We start from the raw sequence: 25391 nt of genomic DNA, 5'->3' as shown, positions 1-25391 counted from the left end.
TCCTTGTATGAATATAACATAACTTGTGTACATATTCCCCTGTTGATGGACACTGGATATTTGCTTTTGTTTGTTTTGAAACAGTCTCCCCAGGTAGTCCCTGCCCACAGACTCGCTATACTTCCACATGTCAGCTTCCAGAGTACAAACCTCAGCCTCTGAGTGCTGGGATTATAGGCGTGTACATCTAGCTGTTGGATTTTGAGTTTGTTCCAACCTTTGAACTACTGTGAATAAAGCTACATGAACATTGTGGATCATTGCTAGTGGATGTATGTTTTTATCTCCTAAGAGTGAAGTAGCTGGATTATTGGACGATTTTTAAATTAAATTAAATTTCTTTGGTGGTATTATAGACAGCCGAGTTAGGTAGAAATATAGCAGGCAGTCAGGCAGGGATGGACCCTCAAGGGAGTCAGTGCAAATGATGAGAATCCATCAAGGATGTGGCTGGAGGTACATCTGAAGATTAAAATCAGAATGGCTAGTTTTACGTACTTCCCTGAGGGAGGAGAGGTTTGGGATTATTAGTATCACCTTTTGAGATTTCTCATTATATCATTAGGGGTGGGCCATCCTCTTCCACCTACTAAAACTAAGACTAAAACTGAGAGACTAAAATTAAAACCACTAAGACTACTAAAACTAAAAATAAGACTAAAACTACAGATTATCCAAAATTAATGATGTCATCATGTACTCTTGCTGCCATTGGATCAATATTACCTATACTTGCAATCTTATTGGTTGATCATAATTTTGATTCATGCTGTCCCTACTTCATGATTTTGCTCTGTAAAACTTCCTTTGCGAGGTGGGCTCACTGTATTCCTGTCTCTCAGCAGCTACTCTTAATACCTATTCCCCCATTCCTAGTCCTCATTCCTTTTCTCCAATAAACTTCCCTACTCTTAACCTCCATTGTTTCTTAGAATTCATTTGACTTCTGGAGACATAAATTAGGTGTATTTGACACCTAGCGTTTCCCCCATGTCAGTGGTACTGGGATTTGAACTCTGTGCCTTTTCACTGAGTTATATCCCCAGAACTTTACTGAAACAGAATCTCACTAAGTTGCCCCAGTGGCCTTAAACTTTTGATCTTCCTGCCTCGACTTTCCAGAGTGCTGGGATTACAGAGAAGTGCCAACGTGCCCAGCTGGATAAATGCATGTTTAACTTTATAAAGAACTGTTGAATAGTTTATTGCAGTAGTTGTGTCTTTTTTTCTTGCTATCATCAACAGTGTATGAGAGTTCTAGTTGCTCTATTCTTGCCAATATTTGGTATTGTTAGTCTTTTGGTACCATCAATGAGTGTGGACATTATAATGAACTGTTGAATAGTTTATTGCAGTAGTTGTGTCTTTTTTTCTTGCTATCATCAACAGTGTATGAGAGTTCTAGTTGCTCTATTCTTGCCAATATTTGGTATTGTTAGTCTTTTGATACCATCAATGAGTGTGGAATTGTAGCTCATTACGCTTTTCATATGTTTCCTGATGACTAAAGATGTCGAGAGAATCTTTTCACATGTTTATTCATATATCTATTTTTGAAGTATCTGTACATGTCTTTTGCTATTTTTTAAATTGATTTATACCTGCAGCTTTCTTTGTTGCCAAGGTTACAGAAAAACTCCAAAAACCCACCTGGAATCCACCTTGCCCTAGCATGTTGTTCAAGGCAAGAAGAAAGGCTATACTGTACTTCAGAGAATTTGAATTAAGAGGTTAGGCTGCATCATATATGTAAGTCTTGCAAACTGTGTCCTTTAGGGAGCGCCACACAGCATACCTGGACAAAATGTCAAAATCCTGAATGTCTTACTACAGTAGTGGCTGAGGCAAAGGAATGGCGTGGAGAGTCTGCCTCCTCAGATTCTGACTTAGCTGGTGGGGGTGCGGTGAGGTGTTTGGAATTTTAAAAGTTTTCCAAGTGATTCCAATTGGCAGCCAAGGTTGAGGCCAACTCGCTGACTGAGAAATGAAAGACATTCTCTTTGGTAAGAAGCCTCTGCCCTGCTGTCTCGTTAAAAGCATCAAGCTAACTTAAATAGAATATTAGGTTTTCAAAAAATATGAATTGAAGAAATTAGATACTTTTTCTTGGTTTGTTTGTGTTTTGGACCTGATTATGCAGTGCAGGCTGTCCTTGAACTTGCTGTTAGCTCCAGCTAGCTTTAAACCCCTGATCTTCTTGCTTCACCCTGGGTTTACTGGGGTGAGAGTTTTTTTTTTTTTTTTTTTTTTTTTTTTTTTTTTTTTTTTTTTTTTTTTTTTGTACAGGGAATTGATCTCAGGACCTTGCTCTTGCTAGGGAGGCACTGTGCCACTGAGCCGTATTCCTGGCAAATAGATATAATGGATCATGTAATCCACGTGGATTGTGTCTACTTTTGGTGGGGGTACCAGGAACCAAACTCAGACCTTCTGCTTGCCAGGTAGACACTTGGGCCACTGAGCTGTATTTGCAGCCCCTGGATGAGATTTTTAAGTATTTCTCTATGTCAAGTATCAGACATTCAAAGGAACGTGGACCGTGATCAGTTACTTTCGGTCTTCCTCATTCATTCAGTTACGAGAATTATATTTGTAATAAGCGAAGATTCAGTCTTTATAGTTTTTTGGAGTCACATTCACTAGCAGTTAAAATGAGATACAAAAAGCCAGGAATGGCAGTGCATGCTGTAATCCCAGACTTTGGGAAACTGAGACAGGAGTATCATCAATTTAAGGCCAATTTGGGCAATTTAGCAATTTAGTAAGACCCATCTCAAAAATAAAAATTTAGAAAAAAATTCACACACACACAAAAAGGAAAAAAATTCACCTTTGTTTCTTATCTTAAACCGATGTGGAGATACCACTGGTATTTGTAACCTGACGCCAAATTCCATCCCCAGAAAAGATAGACTTTAAAAAGGAAAATGTGGGCTGGGGATATAGCTCAGCAGCAAGGTCATGAGTTCAATTCCTCCCACCAAAATTAATTAATTAATTTAAAAAATTGGAAAATGCTGTTTAGAAATCATGAGACAAGGGAGCCTTCAAAGACTAGAACGCAGCTGGCCGTGGTAGCATACACTTGTCATCTCAGCACTCTGGGGGCTGAGGTAGGAGGATTGCTGGGAGTTCAAGGCCAGCCTGAGCTCCACAGTAAGTTGAAGACTAGCCTGAATTACATAGTGAGACCATCTCAAAAGCAACAAGAAAACAAAACAAAACAAACAAAACCAAAGGACTGAGTGCCCATCTGTCCTCCTCAGGAGCAGGTATATCTCTGAATGCTAAAATGGAGCGGCAGCCTTTCCTCAGCTTGTAGACCTGACTGAGGAAACAGACTCCACACAACTGTACTTCATCAGGCAGGTGCAACTCTCCCAGTGGCTAAAAGACACTAGCACAGTGACAGACTTGGAATGTGGTGATCAGCCTGGGCACCAATATCCTGGTGTTGGCTACTTATGATGCCAAAGCTGCCTGAGTCCAGACCTGGCAAGTGTGAGGACCTGAACCTTCGAGTACTCCTTCTGGTGATGTGTGCTGTTCCAGTGGCTTGTAGAAACAGTATCATTTGCCTGCTTCCTAACTTTGGATCCTGCTTGAGCCCAAGCAGCAAGAGATGCTGCATCTGGCCTGTCAGTGTGACACTCTCCGCGTTTCTTCATTGTGTATAGGGTTAGCCCTTCTGGCTTGTTTCCTTATTTGAGAAGTACATGACCGTGGCTTTTCCTAAACCTTCTGACTTCATGGTTCCCCCCTCTTTCTCCAAGGGTTGTTTTTTTTTTTTGTCTTTTTCATTTTATTGGTACCAGGGATCGAACTCATGACTGCCTGCTTGCAAGGCAGGCGCTTATGCCACTGAGCTAAATCCCCAGCCCCTCTCCAAGGGTTCAGTTGTTATGGGGTGAGTGTGGTGGCTCTGTGCAGTGTTGGAATCTAAATGGGGAAGATAAGGTTAAGTTAATAATAACATTGGGTCACCTCTCCTGGGGGGATTATGACGAAGGACAAAGCTAGCAAACTATGGCTTTAGGCCACATCTTTCCTATGGGCCAAATCTAGTCTGCTGCCTGTTTCTGAAAAGCCTGTGAGTCAAGGATGAGTTTGCCTTTTTTTTTTTTTTTTTTTTTTTAGATAGGGCTTTGCTATGTAGTTCGGGATGGCTTTGAATTCCCATGTAGCCCAGGCTGACCTTGAATTTGCAGGGATCCTCCTGGTTCAGCTGCCTGAGTACTTGGGATTACAGATTTTCACCATCACACCAAGATTGTTTTTTACATTTTTAAATGACTGAAATGTCAAAATGAGAATAGTAGCTACGTGGAAATAAAAAGTCATTGTGGAGAACTATCTGGATGACTCTCCTTGAACAAACAGCAATTCTCTCCATTGTGGCTAAACTTGGCCCTGTCTCCATGCATTGACATGCACTGAGCTGGCTGGGCCATTTCTTTATTCCTTCAATGGGCCTTAAAGCAGTGTAAATTGGGGTGGCTGAGGAGCTGATGTGTAATCTTTGAAGCAAGGTGACAGTAGCTTTCCCTGCCCAGTGACTTCCAAAACACATGGCTGAGCTGCATGGATACTGAGCCCCTGCTCCATGCTGTTGCTGTCAGCAGGGACCAGGCTCAAGACAGGAGGCCGTGACTTACCAGCGCAGAAAAGACTGCATCAGAGCTGAAGCGCTGACCCCAAATATTAGATACTGCCTCAGTTGTGTCATGCAGATCACTCTCTCTGCATGTCTTTCTCTGAGCGTTTTGCAGAGGTGATCACAGGTCTCCTACCTAGCCCAGCTCACGGCATTCAGTATTTCCCACCACTCTGTCACTCATCCCTGGGGAACTTGCCTCATGGAGAATTAATAAAACCCAGGTTGGGCCCTGGGTAGCAGTCTTTGTTCCAGTGAACATTTATCTTGGCTGGACTTAGGACCCCTTGGCTCCCCGTAAGTATAAATATGTCTTTGTGTCTTTATCAGCATTTTGGGTTGCACTGGAACTGGTAGGTTTTAGATTGCTAGAATTCCAATAACTTTCTTTAGGGACTGTGGATATAAACTTCCTGGATCATGACAAGGACCAGGAAGGGCTCTCTATAACTCAGGGCGTTATGGCTTATATCTAGATGTCCCCAAAAGCCTTATGCACTTTTAGGTGGGGCTTTTGGGAGGTGACTGGATTATGCATGTGTGACACTGGATTAAGCCACCGATGGGTTTTCAGTTAGATGTGATGTTGGGAGGTGAAGTCTGATAGAGAGAGGTAGGTGAAAGGGTTGCTGGCCCAGGCGGGATACTGTAGCTGGTAAAGCCAAGGAGCTCCTATCTCCCCCCACCCTTAGAAATTACCTCTGGCGCCAAACTAAGACCAATGGGCTACCTGTGCATCCCTAATGCCCCTTAGGTTCCACCCCAGGCCAAGGCTACTTATGTGCCTCACTCCACGTGTTCCATGGAGAGATCACTGGCCCCAGGGTGGAGATGCCACGCCCCAGAGGGTCAGGGGTGTCTCTCCCCGCATTCCCAAAATAAAGGTTACTTATATTTTATACTTATCTTTTCAGCCGCCGCCAGTCTCCTCTTCCTCCCTTCTACAGTTCTATCACTGTGGGTTACTGTGGGTGTGATGGAAAAGATATTATATATCCCAGCTCCTCCCTCAATTGGTACTGCTTCCTGCTGGCCTTGCCATGAGCTCTTTCTCTGCCATTTCCCTGTGATTTCCCTCTGCCATGCAGCCCTGCCCTGGAGCCTCTATAAATTGTGAGCCAAAAGTAAACTCCTAATTTTTTTTAAACCTCCTACTTTAAATTGTGAACATTGTGTCTCAGCAATAAGAAAGTAACTAAGAAAAAAAAAAGTAACTAAGACACAAAGTTTATAAATAAAGTTTTATTGGAACATTGACATGTATATTCACCTTTTTTTTGAGACAGGGTCTTGATATGTAGTTCAGGTTGATCTTGAACTCTTTCCTCAGATCCTCCTGTCTCAGCCTGCTGAGTGCTGGGATCACAGGTGTGGCCACTATGCCTGGCTCATTTACTTATTATTTATGATTGTTTTTGTACTCTAAGGTCAGAGCTGAATAGTTTGTATGGTCCACAAAACCTGAAATATTTACTATCTGATGCTGTGTACAAGATTGATTAAATCCTGGCTTAGATAAAGATATGGAAGGGGGAGAACTGTAGAACTGAGAAACGTGTATGGGTTTTACACAAAAAATGAGGCCTATCTTCCTGTTCCTTCACTACGCCATGCCTTGGGGGATAAACCATAAATAGGTAGAAATAAATAACTTCCAGAGCTATCGACATTGCTCAGTGGTACAGCAGGTGCTCAGCATGCATGAGGTTCTGTGTTAATTTCCAGCACTAAAACAAAACACAAACACCCTCCCAATTTGTTTGCAGGATGAGAGGGGATCTCCTTTCTCCTTAGAAGCAAGTATCCAGTGTGAGTGACCTGGTACAAAGTACAGCCATGGGAGTGGCCCGAAGAATTCCATAGTGCTGAACAAATGGGTTGGGCAGGTCTCTCTCCAGAACATCTTCTGTAGGCACAGTTCCCCATCGGGCAGTGAATGCTTTGACCTGGAGTTCACCATTGGCCTGGAACTGGTCCTCAGCAGGACAAGTGCTGAGGACCGTGGTCCTTTAAGCTGCAGTTTGTGTGTATATCATAACCATCAGAGGTGGCTCAGCTATTGAAGGGTGTCTTGTTGCAAAATTTCCTTAGTCCTTGATTTGCAGTCTATTTACCAGAGTTTCAGGGATTTGTACTTGATTAACCAGTTTTAGGGATGATTTTGTGTAACTAAAATTCAATATTTATAAAAAATAAAAATAAAATTCAATATTTAAATTTTGGAGGGTTTTTTGGACCTACAGTCTCATTATGAGGTGCTGGCTGGCCTAGAACTCGGTATGTAGTACTGCCTGGCCTCACACGTACAGTGATCCTCTTGCCTCAGCTGAGTGCTGGAATTATAGATGTCCGCCACTGACCCTACTGGATATTTAAATTTTTATAATGTGTTGGAAATTTCATCCTATAAAATGAGAACATTGGTCTGATATTCATTAAGAGAAATTTCCCAGAGAAGAATTACAATTTTTAATGTCAGGGGTAATCCAGGGATTTAGCTCAGGGGCATAAGTGCCTGTGTGGCAAGTGCAAGGTCATGAGTTCAATCTCTGGCACTAAAAATAAAATAAAATCAGAGGCAATAGTGTTTGCTTTCTTGATGGGGAAATCCCTTGAACTATTCAGAGAAAATTATAGTTATTTCATCAAACCACCCCAAAACTCAATGGCTTTGACTTTAAATAATGGTATATTACTTTCATGATTCTATGAGTCAAAAATGAAGTCCATATCTGGCCCTTCTGTTCCACATGTCAATGGCTAAAGTCACTGTTTATCCAGTTGCAAGCTCAATGCCTGAGTCATTTAAGGTGTAAAGTTTCAGATCTTGGAAGTGAGATAAACTCAAAGGTTATAATTATCTGCTGAATAAGGTGAAAGTCCTCCTCCCTCCCCCTTTTTTTGTACCAGGAATCAAACTCAGGGCCTCGCACTCGCTGGATAGGCTCTGTGCAATTGAGCTACATCCCCAGCCCCAGGTAAGATTTAAAGACTAGAGACATACTACTTTCCAGGCAAAATGTCAGTAGAGACATAGAGAGAGGAAAAGAGGCTGTGGTCTAACAAGATATGTCAGAAGAAAAAACTGTATATACATATAAAGATTAAAAGGAAACCAACTTCTATAAAAAAACAAGCCACAGATGCCTGGGACACATTTCAGTTTCTAGAAATATGGTGTAGTGATAGAAAGAGAATGTGATTTGGACTTGGATGTTCCAGTTTCAAGTTCTGGCTTTGTGTACAAGGGCTGTGTGGTCTGGGCTGAGTCATCTGGCCTCTCTACTCCGCAGTTTACTCCCTGGGATCTGTGATGAGGGCTATGTTAGAGGCTCTTGGCAAAGAATAAATACATTTATGTACCATGTTTTTAATCCTAACACACTGCAATTAGGATACAACTCTCGACAGGAAATTTAGAAATACTTGCTATCTTGGCAGCTCATTCTAACCAATATTTGATGAGCATCTTTTATGCAATATTCACCACCCATGCAACGTGCACCACACTCTGTTATTATCAACACTGCTCAGTATTTTTATTCTTTAAATGTGGAAATTTCAAACATACTCGAAAGTGGAAGCCAGGTATGGCGGTACATGTCTATAATCCCAGCACTCTGGGAAGCTAAGGCAGGATGATCGCAAATTCGAATTCAACTCAGCCTGAGCAATTTAGCAATTTAGTGAGACTCTGTCTCAAAATAAAAACAAAAACAGTTGGGGATGTAGCTCGGTGCAGAAGCCTTTGGTTTGACCTCAGGTACCTGATGGTGAGGGAGTAAGAGAAAATACCTTGATACTTGGCAAGCTTATCGTTCCCGGGACCACCTGGGGATTCTGTCAAACTGCAGATTCTTAGTCAACAATTCGGAGCAGGCTGAGACTCCATTGCTCAAAGCTCTGGATGACATTCAGGCTGCTGATCTGCTGGTATTTCGAGTACCAAGGCTTTAACTACTAAGTCCTATAACTCAGATTCAATGATAATTAATTTGACAAATTTCATTCCAGTTTTTTATTCAGCCCCCTCTTCCCACATCATTTTGAGGTCTCAGATAATCTACCATTATATCATATTCCACTATGTATATTTAAATTTTTTAAAATTAATTTAAGGCCGGGGATTTGACTCAGTGGCAAGCGTGAGGTTGTGAGTTCGATCCCTCGTACCACACAAAAAAAATTTGATTTAGACTCAACTTTGAGGAAACAAGTATTAGTAGATATGCAGTCTTAGAATATATTGTACTCTGCTTGCATAATATTTTCTTTCAAAAAAAGTTTTATCTTTTTAAATTGACATAATAAAAAATAAATTCACATAGTAATTGTATAAATGTATGGGGTAAATGCAAATTTTTTTGTTTGTTTGTTTGTTTTTTGAGACAGGGTCTCACTTTGTAGTCCAGGCTCGCCTTCAACTCACTATGGAAACTGGGCTGACCTTGAAATCGAGGCAATCTAGACCTGAGACAATACTGGGGAAAAAAAAAAAAAAAAAAAAGAAATCCAGGCAATCCTTCTGACAGTCTCCCTAGTGCTGGGATTACAGGCATTGCTACCATGCTTGGCATAATTCACCCCTTCAGTCTGTTTTAATCTAAAAATTCTCCTTTTGAGTTTGTTTTTTCTTTTTTAAAGAAACTAGGTATCCTATAGAGTTTTGTATACTCTGAATTTACTTTCTTTTTATAAAATTTCTTTTTTGAGACAGGGTCTTACCATGTACTTCAGACTGGCATTGAATTCACTATGTAGCCCAGGTTGGCTTCAAACTACTGGCAATCCTCCTGGCTCAGCCTCCTGAATGTTGAGATTACAGGCCTGTGCCACCACATCAGGCTACAGATTGTATATTATTTTATAACCTGCTATTTCACATAACGGAGTGTAGTGAATGCCTTTTCACCTCCATAAATTCATGCCAACATCATGATCTCTTAATGAGATAATTAATAACTAAGCCTGGTGTGGTACCACACCCTTATCCCAGCACTTAAGAAGCTAAAAAAGGAAAATTGCAAATTTAAATCCTGCCTGGGAAATTCAATGAGATCAGATCTCTAAGTAAACAAACAAACAAATAAAAAAGAGCTGGTAATGTTGCTTAGTGCAAAGACTGAGTTTAAGGCCAAAAAAAAAAAAAAAAAAAAGAAAAAAATTTTCCATCCCCCTAACAAGCTTCTCCCACTTACACGCCCCTTCCCCCAGGCTTAATTACTTTTGGCAAGGCTATTTCATACATGGTCTTGTGCATGTCTATCAGGAGTTTAGAGTCCAGGCGTCTTTAGGTCCGTGATTTTTCTAATCAGCTCTCAGCCACGTAATCCGTGGTTGGAGTCTGCTGCCACCGAGTGGTAACAGGGTGCTATAGCTGCAGGTTCTCGTGGTGAGGTCCAGGAAAGGGACCTGCCTTCACGAATCCATCAGTGCAATCCGTAGACGGAAGACTAGAACATTTATAACACAAAGGAATGCTGTCTTTATTTATTTTGTGGAACTAAGGCTTGACCACAGGGACTTTTCACTGAAATTCATCCGTAGCACTTTTTAATTCATTTTTTAAATTTTATTTTTTTTAATCGGTACTGGGGATCGAACTCACTACCGTGCGCTTGCAAAGCAGGCGCTTATGCCGCTGAGCTAAATCCCTAGCCCTTTAATTCATTTTTTACTTTGAGATAGGCATTCACTTAAGATGCCTAATTGCCCAGGCTGTTTGAGCTTGAGACCCTCCTCCCTCAACCTCCCACAGTGCGGAGGTTACAGGTATGCACCACTGGATTTTATATATTATATAGGTACAGCCTGAGCCCAAGAACCCTACGCCCATGATCTCATTGGATTCGAACATCCATAAGTATTAAATCACCGTGTTCATGGTAAAATAAGGGTAGCGTTTAATGGCAAGAATTGTTCTTTTAGTCGAGCATGGCATACGTGACATAACCTCAGCAGTCTGAGACGACAAGGCAGGCAGATTGCAAGTTTGAATCCAACCTGTCCAATTTAGGGTTTTTTTTTTTTTTCTTTTCCCAATTTAATGACTTAGCAAGACTAAGTTTTAAAATAAACAAGGGGCGGGAAAGTAGCTCGGTGTGAAAACGTGAGAACCCAGAGTTCAATTCCCAGTACTGTCTCCCGCAAAAAAATCTCTTTACCATTTTTTATTACCTTCCCTTTGGCTCTGCACTGGCCTCACCCACATTTCTTCTCCTATTCTCCAAACTGGCACCATGCTGGTGTTTTTCTCTCTGCCCTGAGATTTCCTTTATCCCCATCCATCCCCCGCCCCAGGAAGTAATAACTTTTTAAAAATTTTATCTATAATTTATTCTTTTTTTGGTCTTTTTGAGACAGGGTCTCACTATGCAGTTCAGGCTGGCCTTGAGCTCTCTTTGTAGCCCAGGCTGGTCTCAGACTTGTAAGGATCCTCTTGCCTCAGCCTCCTGAGTGCTGGAATTATAGGCATGTGCCTCCCCGCCTGACCTGGTTTTGTATCTTTTGGACTCAGTACAAGATACAAAGATACAAAACCAGGTCAGGCGTGGTGGTGCATGCCGGTAGTCCCAGCACTCAGGAGGCTGAGGCAAGAGGATTGCCAAGAGTTTGAGGCCAGCCTGGGATACACAGTGAGTTCAAGACCAGTTTGAACTACATATAAGACCCTGTTTCAAACAGAAACAAAAAAACCAAAACTCAAACAGTACCAAGCCAACATGGTGCCTTTTTACAACTCCTTGTAACCCTTGCCTTTCTTTTCCTCTAGCCAACTGGTACCTTCTCAAGAGGCAATCTCAGCTACTAGTTTATTTTTTGTGTGTACCCTTAAGAGATAATCACTGTATGTATTACACACATGCATATTTGTTCTTTCTTCTCATAAATTATAGAACACTCTAGGTAGTCTGCAATTTGAATTTTTCCATAGATTTCATGGTAATGCCTATCACTTAAGTAGCATTACTGGTCTAAGCACTTTATATATAGCAACTCATTTATCCTCCCAACAACTTAGGAGGAAACTGAGGTTGGAATTTGAGGCCAGGCACCCTGGCACAAAGGCATTATCCTTCTTTTTCTGTTGTATTTTTGAGACAGGGTTTCACTATGTAGTTTAAGCTCACCTCAAACTCAGCAATCCTCCTGCCTTAGCCTCCTGAGTGATGGAAGCATGGGCGTGTGTCACTACGTCTGGCTCCCATGTTCCTCTTAATCACTGTAGGGCACTCTCATTCTCCATTATCCCCTTCATGTGGTACCCCAGAACTTAGTTCAAACTCATCCGTTATTGGTGGCCATGTAAGTTTTTTTTGTCTTTTTCTACACAAAGACAATGCAAGTGCTGTACCACTGAGCTGCACCCCAGCCTCAGCCTCTGCTATTGAGGGTGCTGTATAGATCACAGCGTCCACCACCATTCTCATTAGGTCAGAAAGTCTCCAAATATCAAATTAGAAAAATTTGAAAATCCCTAAGGTGGTTTCTAAATTCAAATCCCTAAAGTATTCTTTTCTTCTTCTCCTTCCCGGACTGCAGTCTTGACGGCGTACTTGCCAGGCCCAGCACTGTGCCAATGAGCTATCTCCCCAGCCCCCTAAAGTATTCTTAATTGTGTGTGTGTGTGTGTGTTAAATCTTTTCTGGGGCTGGGGATTTAGCTCAGCGGCATAAGCACCTGCCTTGCAAGCAGGCGGTCGTGAGTTCGATCCCCGGTACCGATAAAAATGAAATGAAAAAAAAAAATCATCTTTTCTACTAGGGTTATGTGGTTCACCATTTGCTGTTGGATCGGGTAAAAAATTGGGGTCTGATTTGTAGTCCAAGGTCAGCCAGCCTGGACGACCCAAGAAAGCAAGCAGCAAGGAACGCACAGAGTGCTGTCACAATCGGCAGCTCCAAAGACTACTGCAGCCTTCGTTTCCGGTTCTGCCGGTGGCTCTGTCACAGGGCGCCAAGATTCATGGCATCTGATTTGCCCCGGGACACACAGCTCTCCCCCTGCCCCTGTAGCCTGGTATATTCCAGTGCGAGGGAGTGGCTGCTCTGCCTTCCTTTGAAATGCAAATCCTTCTCCTCCCTCTTTTTTTGGTCGACACCCCTCCCACTCTAGCTGGCACACAAGGCCCTTCCTCTGCGTCTCCTGTGTACCAGAGCTTCCTGTCTGTGCCACCCTCTGTATTTTGTGCTCCACCCTTACCAGCTCTTCCTTTCTTGTCAAACCCCTGCCTGTATCCTGTGCTCCACCCAATTTGCCTTTTTCCATGGGGACTGTGGTGATATGGGGGGGTTTTGTTTTTGCCTCTGGGATTCTGCACACATATTTTTCTCTGCTTGGGGAACATTGTTCCCTTGCCTATTTCTTCCTGTTTTTTTCAAGACTTAGCTCCACCACAAAATACTTCAATCTCCTGCTCAGAGTTGGTTGCTTTCCTTTTTAAGTGTGCTGCACACAGTTGCATACAGCACTTCTGTTTAGTCCTTTGTTAGAGTGGGCTGTCTACAGGTCTGGCTCCTCTGTCTTCGAGCTCCCTTGGGCAGAGCCACATTCTCTTTCCTTCCTTTCTCTGGGGCTGGTGTAGAAAGGATGTCATAAGTGCACATTAATCATTCAAGAAACTGTAGTGGGTTTTATTATTGCAGCTAATGGTGCTGTTGTTCCTAGCGCTGTTACTTCCCACAAGGCCTGCCCCATCTACCTAGCTAGTGAGCAGCAGAATCATAATGCACCCTCCTTGCTATGCACCTGAGAAGGCCACAGCGGCGCAGGCTGTTCAGGCTCTGCAGCCCAGAACGCTTGTCTCCTTGTATTGCATTGCTTTTTCTTGTTGTATAATTACTGTCTTTAACTCAGCAATATTCAAACATTTTCCAGTAAAGTATTCAAAAGAATCTTGAAGCCAGGTGTAGTATCTTGCATTAATCCTACTTGCTCAGGAAGCTGAGGCAAGAGGATCATGAGTTTGATGCTAGCCTGAGCAATATAGCAAGACTAAAAAAGAAAATTCTTGAAAAATTTTAGTAGATATCTACATTTTTAACTACAATTTTGAATAGTAATTCTATATTGTACTTTTTTTTTGGTACTGGGGATCAAACTCACAACCTTGTACTTGCCAGGCAGGTGCTTATACCACTGAGCTAAATACCCGACCCTATATTGTATTTTTTGAAAGCAAGATTTAGTAAACATGTTAAATCAAATGGTAACATCACTAGTTTAAAGGTAGCTACTAGGTTGGAAATATCAAATATCAGAATGAAACTCTTATTATTTAAAAAAAAATGCAACTTTTTTTTCCTCTTTTTAACCTGAGGATAAACCCAGGATTACTCTGACACTCCATCAGCCCTTTTATTTTTTATTTATTATTATTTTCAAAGCACTGAGGATGACACATTTCAGCCTTTTTCTTTCTTTCTTCTGGAGTGAGAGTCTCTCTATGCAATTCAGGATGGCCTCAAACTCACTGTGTAGCCCAAGTTGTCCTCCAACTCTGGACAATTCTCCTGCCTTAGCCTCCAAAGTGCTGGCACTCAGTCTTACTAAACCACTAAATTGCTCAGGCTGTGCTCAACAGTTCTCTTGCCTCAACTTCCTAAACAGCTAGGACATAGTATTCAAGTATTATATGCCAGTCACAATTTATTTATATATTTATTTAGATCTGGGGATCAAACCCAGAAACTCATACAAGTGTTCTACCTTTGAGCTTCATCTTCACTCCATACATAGCTTTTTAACTTTTTTGGTGCTTGGACTCAAACTCAGGACCTAGCACTTGCTAGGTAGGTGCCATACTTCTGAGCCATATCCTTGGCCCCTAATATCCATCTGTTTTCCCCTTTTTCTTACTTGTTTTTCCATCCCAGAGAATGCTTTTCTTTTCTTTCTTTCTTTTTTTTTTTTTGAGACAGGGTCTCTCATTATGTAGCCCAGGTTGGCCTTCAGTTTGAGATGCAGTATTACAGGCATGGGCTGAGCTCCACAAAATGTTAGCTTAATGTAATTTTTTTTTTTGCTTGAAAAAACTTTTATCCTGTAGCCTCACACTTAATTGTAATAAAAATATACGTTTACATTTAAATTTAATATTTTTTCCTGGGGCTATAACACTTTTTTCCTTTCAAGCTTTTACTGGGATTGTAATCCCCACCTCCCCACAGGTTCTCACTATGTAGCCCAACGTGGCCTCGAACTCACAGGGATCCTCTTGCCTCAGTGTCCCGAGTGCTGGGATCACAGGCATGCGCCACCTCGTCCAGTTCACAACAGTCATTTGTATAGCTGATCAAAATCACGTAAGTGAGGACTGAACATTAACTGTATCAGAACACTGATCTGCTCAAGCTCTCTGGTTGAGACCTGTGCTTGGGGCTGAGGCCACTCCACATATCCCAGCTCCACGCAAGGTGGCAGCAGACTGAAGAGCTGGGAGCTGTCCGGCAAGCAGAAGCAGGCAGAAGGTGGTGGGGCGAGGGCTCAGCGACGGTGCCCCCTGGAGGGCGCGGTTGCCGGGCACAGCGAGTGGCCGCTGATTGGCTGCGGGTGGGCCTCTGTCGGAATTCTCGGTGAAAGGGCTAAAGAGAAAGGCGCCGCAGGGTTCCAACCGGGTTGTACAAGCCAGGGAGTTTGGGACACTAGGAGGACGCTGGGAGAAACACAGGTAGGTCTGCACAGAAAGGCAACTAACTGGCAGGCGGAGCCTCCAGACGGCCCTGGAGGGCGTGGCTGAGGGAAGCAGCTCCCCGCGCTGGACCTGGGGAGCAGCCGGCCGGGCGGGCCAGCCAGCCGAGCGAGGGGCAGCTGCAGGCCGACCGGGCCCGGCGCCCGAGTGCCCGCTCGCACCTGGAAAGGGGACCCAGGCTGGGGCCGGGCTGGACCCGGGAAGGCCAGGACATCCGCCTGGCCGTCCGCGAGGGGACTGGCACTGGGGCGGGAAAGGAAGGGAAGGTGCGGGCGCTGTGGCTGTGTGGTGCAGCCCGACCCGGGCTTTGGGTGTGTTTTCTTGCTTGTCTGTGCCGGACTCTTCTTTTTTAAAAATACATTTTTTTCTTCTTTCTTCTTCTTCTTCTTCCTTCTTTCTTCTTCTTCTTCTTCTTCTTCTTCTTCTTCTTCTTCTTCTTCTTCTTCTTCTTCTTCTTCTTCCTTCTCCTCCTCCTTCTTCTTCCTGTTCTTCTTCTTCCTTCTTCTTCTTCTTCCTTCTTTTTTCTTCTTCCTTCTTCTTCTTTCTTCCTCTTCTTCTTCTTCCTCCTCCTCTTCCTTCTCCTCCTCCTCTTCTTCTTCTTCCTTTCTTCTCCTTCTTCTTCTTTCTTCTTCTTCCTCTTCCTCTTTTCTTCTTCCTTCTTTTCTTCTTCTTCTTCCTCCTCCTCCTCTTCCTCCTCTTCTTCTTCCTCCTTTCCTCATTCTCTTCTTCTTCCTCTTCATCCTCCTTCCTCTTTATTTTTTTTGGTTCTTGCTTTTCTATCAATATTATTATTTTTGTCTTTTTTCAGCTTTTCTCCTTTATTTTCTCTAGGTCTCTCTCTCTCTCTTTCTGCTGTGTCTGTCTCTCAGCTTTCTGAACTAGTCTCACTATGTAGTGCAGGCTGACCTCAAACTTGCAGTGATCCTCTTGCCTCTGCCCCCAGTGCTGGGATCACAGGCATGTGCTACCATGCCCAGGTTAACTTTCTTTCTCTTCTGTCTTCTTCACTTTTTCTCATTTGGCCTCTTACCTCTTTCACGTATCCTTTATACATATACATACTATATATATATATATAGTATCTGTGTACATGTACAAAAGATAATAAGAATAGTTCCATACTTTAACTTGAATGTTACTTCATGGTCATATTGGAGTAACCCTTCACAGAACTGTGGTTAAAGGATTTAAACAAAGCTAAGCAAAATATACAGTATTAACAAATTCCAACAACCTCACAGCTACCTTCAGTCTCTAATTGTACCTCTCTCCCCTCTATAAGTCTCCTCTTGCCTCCATAAATATTAAGCCCTCTGACAACTCACCTTTCACTCCAGCCGTAAAAAATACTTTCAACAGAATCTGACCTCCCATTTATTTTTTAACCTATTAATATTTCTCTTATCTCCCTCTCCTTCTACTGACTTTTCCTCTTTCCTTCCCTTTTCTCTCCACATCCCAGACTAATTGCCAATAACACCATCATAGATAATCTGGAAGAGGCATGGATAAAAGTGTCAAAACAAATTTTAATGTTTATGATGGGTGTATGGTTGGCTCTGTGGATGCTGTTATAAAGCAGTAGAAATTCTCTCCTTACAACACAGTGACTGGGTCCAACCTGATTAAACAGGATAGGATGAAGTAGTAGACAATACTTCTTGACAAATAAAGGTAAGGTCACATCACTGGAAAACAACCTTACACTAATGAGATTCATACCACCAACGTGGTCTCTTCACTCTATGTTATTTGTTTTTTGTTTTATTTTTGAGACAAGGTCTCACTACTTAATCTGGGCTGGCTTTGAACTCACTATGTAGCCGGGGCTGGCCACCAACTCATGGCAGTCCTCCTGCCTACAGTCTCCTAAGTGCTGGGATTACAGTTATATGTCACTATTCCTGGCTCTCTTTACTCTATTTGACCTCAATCCTCGGTATGCATGCACCCACGCACACGTATACACCCCCCCCCCCCATACACACAGACACACAGGAACATGGAAAACAAGGTAACAAATGCTTCCAAGTTTCTCAACTCTCCCAAAGCAGATCCAAAGGACACTAATGGAGACAAAATCAAACACCAGATAACTGAGCTGCATGAATGATTAAAGAAGAAAAAACTTGGCAAGGTCAAAGATAGCTCAAAAGATAGTGCAGCTAACAAACTAATCAATATGGTTATAGAAGAAACAAATAAAGAATTAGAAGAGCTGTCCAAAAGTCTTTAAAACATAAATAGCAAATGTACCAAAGAAATAGTCTCCATGGAAAGACACCAAATGGAAATCCCAGAGTTAAAGAATTCTATTGGAATGTGAACAGCAGAAGTGACCAATGTGAGAGAACCTCAGACTTCAAGGACAGAACGGGAGCACAAGATGATATGTAATACTCAGAGCTACTTTAAAAATGATGAGAGAGCAAAGATGTTCATCCATCACTACCTCAGTGAGGCTTCACAGACTGACCTAAGCCTAAGTGGGGTTAAAAATTAAGAGGGCAGCACACATGGAATAAAAATAATCTGTTTACAAACCAGGTGTGGTGGTGCACACTTTTCATCACAGCTGAGGAAGGAGTATTGCACAAGCTCAAGTTCAAGGCTGGGCTGGGCTCCACAGTGAGACTCTGTCTCAAAAGAAAACCAAAAAGTCCCAAAACAAAACAAAACAGCAAAAAAATCAGTTTGTGGAAATTATACCTGAAAACTTTCTAAGTGTGGGGAAAAAACTCAATACACAGTTAAGCAAGTCTTACAGAATGCCAAATAATTACAATGAAAGAAGAATCTCAAAACACATCATGGTCAAAATCTTAGAAGTTCAACACAAGGAGAGAACTTTAAAACTGGTAAAGATACCTATAATCCCAGCACTCAAGAGGCTGAGAGGAGGATTGCTGCACTTTCAAGGCCAGCCTGAATTACAGAGTGAGACCTTGTCTCAAAAAACAAAACAAAACAACTTAAAAGCAAACAAAACAAAAACAGCAAAAACAAAAAAATCATTTTAAAGGTCAGGAAAGCTTGGAGTGAAGTATTTCATGTCCTAAAAGATAACAACTTTCAACCCAGATGAATATATTCTGTAAAACTGTCTTTGAAAATTAATGGAGAAACCAGGCATGGTAGTGCATGCCTATAACTGCAGCACTCTGGAGGATGAGGCACGAGAATTGCCACAAGTTTGAACCTTGCTTGGGCAAGTGAGTTCAAGGCTAACCCAAATTGCATAGAGAGACCTGTCTCAAAAATAAAATGAAACAAACCATCACATAGTGGGAAACCATTATACCCCATTTTCACAAACAGAGCAACCAGACAAAAAGTTAAAGAAGTATCAGAGCTGAACCCCACTCCTGAACAGATAGATTTAATAGATAGCTACAGTGTTATGTTATATCCTCCTTCAACAAAATATCTATTCTCAGCAGCACACAGAACATTGTTTAAAACAGAATAAGCCATAAAGCCTGCTTTAAAAAAAGGATCAAAATCATTTCATACTATCAGATCAAAGTGCTCTGAAATCAATCACAAAAGAAATCACAGAAATTTTACAAACACCTGAATAGTAAATTAACTCTGGGTCACAGAAGAAATCAGGGAAGAAATTAATCCTTAGAATCAAGTGATTAATGCCAGTACAACCTACCAGAACTCATGGCACAATGAAAGCATTCCTAAGAGATAAATTTATTGCTGTAATGCTCACATTAGAAAAACATAGCAAACTCAAATAAATAACCTAATGATGTACCTAAAGTTCCTCAAAAAACAAGAACAGTCAAACCTAAGTCTAGTGTAAGGAAGAAAATTATAAAAGTCAGAAAGAAAGTAATGAAATTGAGACAATAAATAAACAAAAATCAATGAATCGAAGAGCAGTTCTTTGAAAGAATAAACAAATAGACAATCCTTAGGTAAACTTACAAAAAGATGGAAACAAAAGAACCACATCAATGCAATTAGGAAACATAAAGGTAAACTCACAATGGACATTGCCAAAATCCAGAAAACCCTAAGTAACTACTATGAAAAAGTGTACTCTAACAAACTGAAAAATCTTTTTTTTTTTTGGTACGTGGGGAACTCACGATCTTGCAATTACCAGCAGTTGCTTGAACCATTGAGCTAAACCCCTGGCCCAAACCGAAAAATCGTTAAGAAATGGACAGATTGTTAGATACATACAAATTACCAAAACTTAATCAGTAATACATGAAAACCCCAACTAATCCAGTAACAGGCAATGAAATTGAGGCAGGAATAAAAAACCTAACAATTTATAAAACTCAGGACCTGATAGATTCACTGAACTTCTTCGAGGAGATAATCCCAATACTCCTCAAATTCTAATGAAATTGAAAGAGAAGGAGTACTTCCAAACTCATTCCTGGGAGCAAGCATTACTCTGATTTCAAAACCACACAAGGACCTAACTAAGAAAGAAAATTACAGGCTAATCTCTTGAATGAAAATGGATGCAAAAATCTTCAAAAAGATACAGGCAAACGGAATGCAGCAGCAGCTCAACAACAAGATCATACATCATAACCAAGTAGGTTTTATCTCAGCAAGGATGGTTCAACATACACAAGTCAATAAATTTAATAATTATGTAAACAGAAGCAAGGGCAAAAGATCACACGATCATCTTAATAGATGCAAAAATGCCTTTGACAGAATCTAAAATCCGCTCTTGGGTTCTTCCAAACCCTGAAGAAAATATGTATAGAAGGATCTTATCTCAATCAGAGATAAGATCTCAAAGCCATTTATGACAAACCAATGGTCAGCATCACAATGAATAAAGAAAAGCTGAAAGCTTTCCTTCTAAAATCAGGAACAAGGCAAAGATGTCTATTATCACCACTCATGTTCAATATACTACTCAAGTTTAGCCAGAGCAATTAGGTGAGAGAAAGGAATAAAAGGGAAAGGTATATGAAGGGATGAGGTCTAATTATCAGTATTTGCAAATGACATGGTCCTTTATATAGATGACGCAGAAAATTCCACTTGATGTCTCCTAGAATAGCCAAGTTCAGCAATGTAGTAGTATACAAAATCAACACACATAAACCAGTAGCATTGTCTACACCAGTAAACGGATCAAGAGAGAATTTAGGAAAACAATAGCATTCACAAAAGAAAAGTTAAATACTTAGGAATTAATGTCACAAAGGAAGCAAAATATCTCTACAATGAAAACTATATTACTCTGAAACAGGAAAATGAAGAGGACATCAGAAAATGGAAAGATATCCCGTTTCTAGATAGACAGAATCAAATATTGTCAAAGTGGCCATACTTCCAAAATTGATATGTAGATTTAAGTCAGTCCTAATCAAAATACCAACAGCCTTTATTATATTACAGAGCTGATTAAAAACAGCATGGTACTGGCATAAAAACTGTGGGTCAACAGAATAAAGGATACAGAAAGAAACTCTGGCACATTCAGCCATCTGATCACCGGACAGAAGGATAAAAAATATATGATGGAGGAAACTAGCCTCTTTAGCAAATGATCCTGGGAAAAATGGTTAAACATACCCAGAAGATTGAATCTAGACCCATACCTATCACCATGCACCAACATTAAATCAAAGACAGATGTTAAAAAGAATCAAATCTACTGGAAAATAAAATAGATAAAACTTGAAGAGACAGGCATAAGAAAGGATTTTCTAAACAGAAGTCCAATTGCACAAGAAATAGCATCAGTAATCAAATAAAATTATATCAAATTAAAAAGCTTCAGCACAACAAAAAGAACAATCAATAAAATGAAGAGACAATCTATAGAAAGGGACATAATTTTCCAGGGAAACAATTTTGCCAGCTACTCCTCCGATAGAGGACTAATATCCAGAGTTTACAAAGAATTCAAACAATAACAACAACAACAACAAAAACGAAAACCAGACCTCCTAAAATAAAAAAGTAGGCAACTGAAGTGAACCACTTCTTAGAAGATGTACTAGTGGCCAGAAAATACACAAGGAAATGCTCAATGTCTCATTGAGAGTCCATCTTACTCCAGAGAGAATGGCTATCATAATAGAACAAGCAATAACAAACCTGACTAGGCTGTGAGGAAAAAGGGACTTGATTGGTTGGTGACAACATAAACTGGTATAACCACTATGGAAGTCAGTACAGAGAGTCCTGAAGTAAAACTAAAAGTAAACTAAAAGTAAAAATTGCATTTAAGCTAGTTACTTCTAGATATCTTCTCCAGAGTTAAAGACATTATACCACATGCATACTCATGCTTACAGCAGAACTCACAGTTCGCTAAATCTTGGAATCCACTTACGTATCCATCAGCGGATGAGTGGATAAAAAAATGTGATATTTATATACAATGCAGTCCTACTCTGCCCAAAAGAAGAATAAATTTGGATCATTTGTGGGCAAATGGATGCATCTTGATGCCGTAATGTTAAGTAAAATATATTAGACACACAAGCTTTTTTTTTTTTTTTTTTTTTGTCTTTTTCCTTTTTATCAGTACCAGGGATTGAACTCACGACTGCCTGCTTACAAGGCAGGCACTTACGCCGCTAAGCTAGATCTCCAGCCCCGACACACAAGCTTTTAATATAGTGAAATAAATTTAGACACACAAGCTTAATTGAAAAATACAAATTATAAATAATTTTAAAAAATCAAAAGACAATAGGAAACAAGGAGATGGATCTTTTGAAAAGAGAAGGGGATCCAGAGATGGGGCAGGGGTGGGGTGGTGGTGGTGGTGGTGATGAGGGAAGGGGATGGGAAAAAGAAGACGTGTTAAAACGTCAGTGTACCTACCCACTGAGACGAATATGAACATCACGTTATGCAAACAGACACTAAAAGAAATTTTTAAAAAAGGAGGTATGAGATATCCTAAATAAAATATACATACACAAGAAAACTTCTATTGTGATGCTTGGGGCAGGGTTTATGAGGCCATGAGTTAACCGAATGAACCACTTGACCCTAGCGGCTTTAGTTCCTCGCGAGGACAGGTTTTAGTGACATTTGGGAGCCAAGGAGGTACACCTGCCCATATTGAGTGGGAAACGGCCATAGGGGACGAAAACTGTGACTACTAGGAACTCCCAGGCTAGATCAATTTTAGCAAAAAGAACCTAAGAAAGTTGAGTATGTGGAAACTTCGCATGTCCTTGCCACGTGGAAAACCTTTACGAGTCCTCGGTGGGTTGCTCAATGTGAATTACTACAGCAGGGCTTTCAGCTCACCTTCGCAGCCCACGGGAACCCTCTGGCCGCCCGCGGTGGGCGTGGCCGTCTCCGCGGAAGTCTTGCCGCTTGCGCCCCGCCCCTTCCGGCGCGGGAGGTTTGATTTCCTTGGCGGGCGGAAGCTTCCAGTTCTGGAGCTGGGTTAGATTCCTAGTAGGAACTTGTGTGCACTGCTTTGCTGGGAGGGCTGGCTGGCTCTTCTGCCCTTTTGTCCGTCTCGCCCGGTCTGGCCCTCTACCTCTCAGGTCAGTCCTCTTGCTCACCCTCCGCAGCTACGGGAACAACCGGGATCTGCGGCGGCGCGGGGTGCGGCCCTTGGGCCGCTTTGCTCCCGATCCCGAAAGACGGGAGTTCTTTGGACCCATACCCTACCAGCCCTGTTCCGTTGCCGAGATTCTTAGCCTTTTCTACTTCGGTTTTCTGCTCCGTGAGGCTGATAGAAGCAACTCCATAGGGCGTTGAGGGTTGTTGAGGCACAGTGTTTGCCTCCCAAGGCTGCGATTTTGGTTTCTTGTAGCTGCTTCCTTGACCTCGATTGTGCCCACAGAAGTTCAGAAAACGGGTTTGAGTTCCACTTGTACAGTGCAGGTTTCTGGAGAACTTAAGTTTTAAAAGGTGCCATCGCCCATTTTTCAGAGTCCAAATCATTTCTTTGCCTTCACCTCAAAGTAGTAGCTTCCAAGGCTCACTCTGAGAGTTCCCGGAAGACGCTAGCGGTCTTCCCGGTCTTTCCTTCCCGGAAGACGGTAGAGGACAGCAGGTTGCTCCCACCAAGAGAGCTGTGGGGAAGAAAGTCAAACTCCTCGAAAAAAGCGTCCCAGGAGAGTGGTCAGGCAGGCCCTTGGCACGTAGGATAGGTAATTGTCCTTGGTTTCACCTTTGATAATTCTCTGCGGTTAGAGGAATGGAGGGAAGGCGGCGGTACCAGAAGTGCCTCAAATTTTGCTTAGTAGTCAGTTATTCTAATTGTTTTATTTGTGTTTGGTTTCGTTTCCCATGGAGTGTGAAAAATACGTGTCAGAAAAGTCCTTATTGGCCTTAATGGTCTTGATTCAACTGCTGTGCTGAACTTTCTGCATCCCTACTATATAGATCAACTAGAAGGGAAAATCAATCTCTCAGTGCCTTTAGAATCCTGTGGCACTTTGTTGATGGGCCCGGAAACCTCTGCAAGGGAGCAGGGCAGGATGCTGTCTAACTGTTTATTTATTTTTTTAGACACAAAGGTTCAAAGCAGTTTTATTTGTAATAGCTCAAAACCAGAAACGCCCAAATGTCTACTAACAAGCCAGTGGTTAAAACTGGTTTATCCATGCAGGGTCTCCCTGAAATAACATTTATCACCGATACAGGCAACAAGATAGAGGGATCTCAAAACAAGGGTGATGGGCAAAAGAAGCCAGAAAATAGAGTTCCTGCTGTGTGTTTGCATTTATGTAAGATTATACGAAGTGCAAACTAATCAGCAGGCCCATGGTGGGAAGGGAAAGGAGAGGGGACAGGCTGGCAAAGGGGCACAGAGACACTTTGGGGAGGATAAATATCTGTAGGATGCTATTTAACTGTAGTGCGAGGCCACACTACAAGCTGTTTGTGTTCTTTGAAATTATCTTGATCATCACTGTTCTTACTCACAAGGTAAATGCATTTTGTAGTAAATAATAGTACAGTCCCCCCAGTAATGTTTGTACCCCCAGTTTGTTGCTATCTGATAAAATGTAACCATAAGCCTCTCATTATTTTGCCAACCTCCTTGTTTTTTAGAGAAGTTTTGGACTGCAGTTATATAGTCTCCCAGTGCTTTTATTAGACACTTGGAAGACACTCAGGTGTCAGCATTTAGGAAGCTGCTTTCCTCACTGACTTATGATAGTATGTTTGGGTTATTTCAGTCACAAATCTTTTGGTGATCCATGTTCCAACCTCTAAAGAATAAGTTGATTTAAGAGTATTTAATTTTTAAATCAGGATTTTAGAACCAGCTCTATATCCACAAAATTAAAAAATTAAATATAATCTATCAATAGATAGCACATCACTTATGGCCATTTATAAGTACTGCTTTTCTTATATATTAACAAAAATGATGTTCCCTGGATTAAATAGATATAGGTCACTCACCTAAAAACTTGATATAATTATTTTTTTGGTTTTTATGAGACAGAGTCTTGCTTTTTTGTTGTTGTTGTTGCAGTGGAATCTTGCTATGTAGTTCAGGCTGGCCTTAAACTCACAATGTATCCCAGGCTGGCCTCGAACTCTTCTCAGTTCTCTTGCTTCAGCCTGAGTGCTAGGATTATAAGCATGTGCCACCCCTTCTGGCTCTATCTGGTGTAGTTTGAGGGAAGGAGGTTGATAAGAGAAAAATGGAGGAAAAAGCAGGTTCATGGTTTTAGTTTTAATTTGGTGCAAATTAATCTGCTAATTGATCAGAGGTGATGAACTGAAAGTTTAAAACTTGTTTGGGAGCTTTCTATCAAGAAGTTAATGATGATAGTTCTGTATTCCTAGAGAAGTGAATTTCAACACCATATTAGAAATTATGTTCTCTTTCAGAGGACAACAATTAGAAATAGCCCAGATCTTTGTATGGCATTTAGACAGGTGCAGTGGTGGCAATTAGACACTTAATGAAACAGCTACTTCCCTTTTTCCATTTTCACCTCGTGTGTTTTGTTAATTTTTTGAGATAGGATTTTAGTGCGTAGTGCAGGCTGGCCTCACACTCACAGTGATCTTCTTGCCTCAGCCTCCTGAGTACTGGGATTACAGGCATGCACTACC

General features: G+C 41.5%; 1 protein-coding gene across 2 annotated transcripts in view; it reads left to right on the top strand.

Annotated features, from left to right (window-relative positions):
• The first annotated feature begins 15143 nt into the window (after positions 1-15143).
• The window catches only part of Melk (maternal embryonic leucine zipper kinase), a 91032-nt gene continuing 80784 nt past the window's right edge, over positions 15144-25391 (top strand). Inside the window, exon 1 of one of the 2 annotated variants that reach the window (XM_063225338.1) lies at positions 15144-15323. The gene's annotated coding sequence lies outside the window, so the exon portion shown is untranslated. Of the gene's footprint in view, positions 15324-22685; positions 22853-25391 lie in introns of those variants that run through there. The other variant, XM_013153238.3, reaches the window with a different exon arrangement.

The sequence above is a fragment of the Cavia porcellus genome, unplaced genomic scaffold (genome assembly GCF_034190915.1).
Source record: "Cavia porcellus strain 051 isolate PalLab524CR breed Dunkin Hartley unplaced genomic scaffold, mCavPor4.1 scaffold_1, whole genome shotgun sequence".
NCBI lineage: Eukaryota > Metazoa > Chordata > Mammalia > Rodentia > Caviidae > Cavia > Cavia porcellus.
This window is presented reverse-complemented; position numbering and strand designations above follow the sequence as displayed.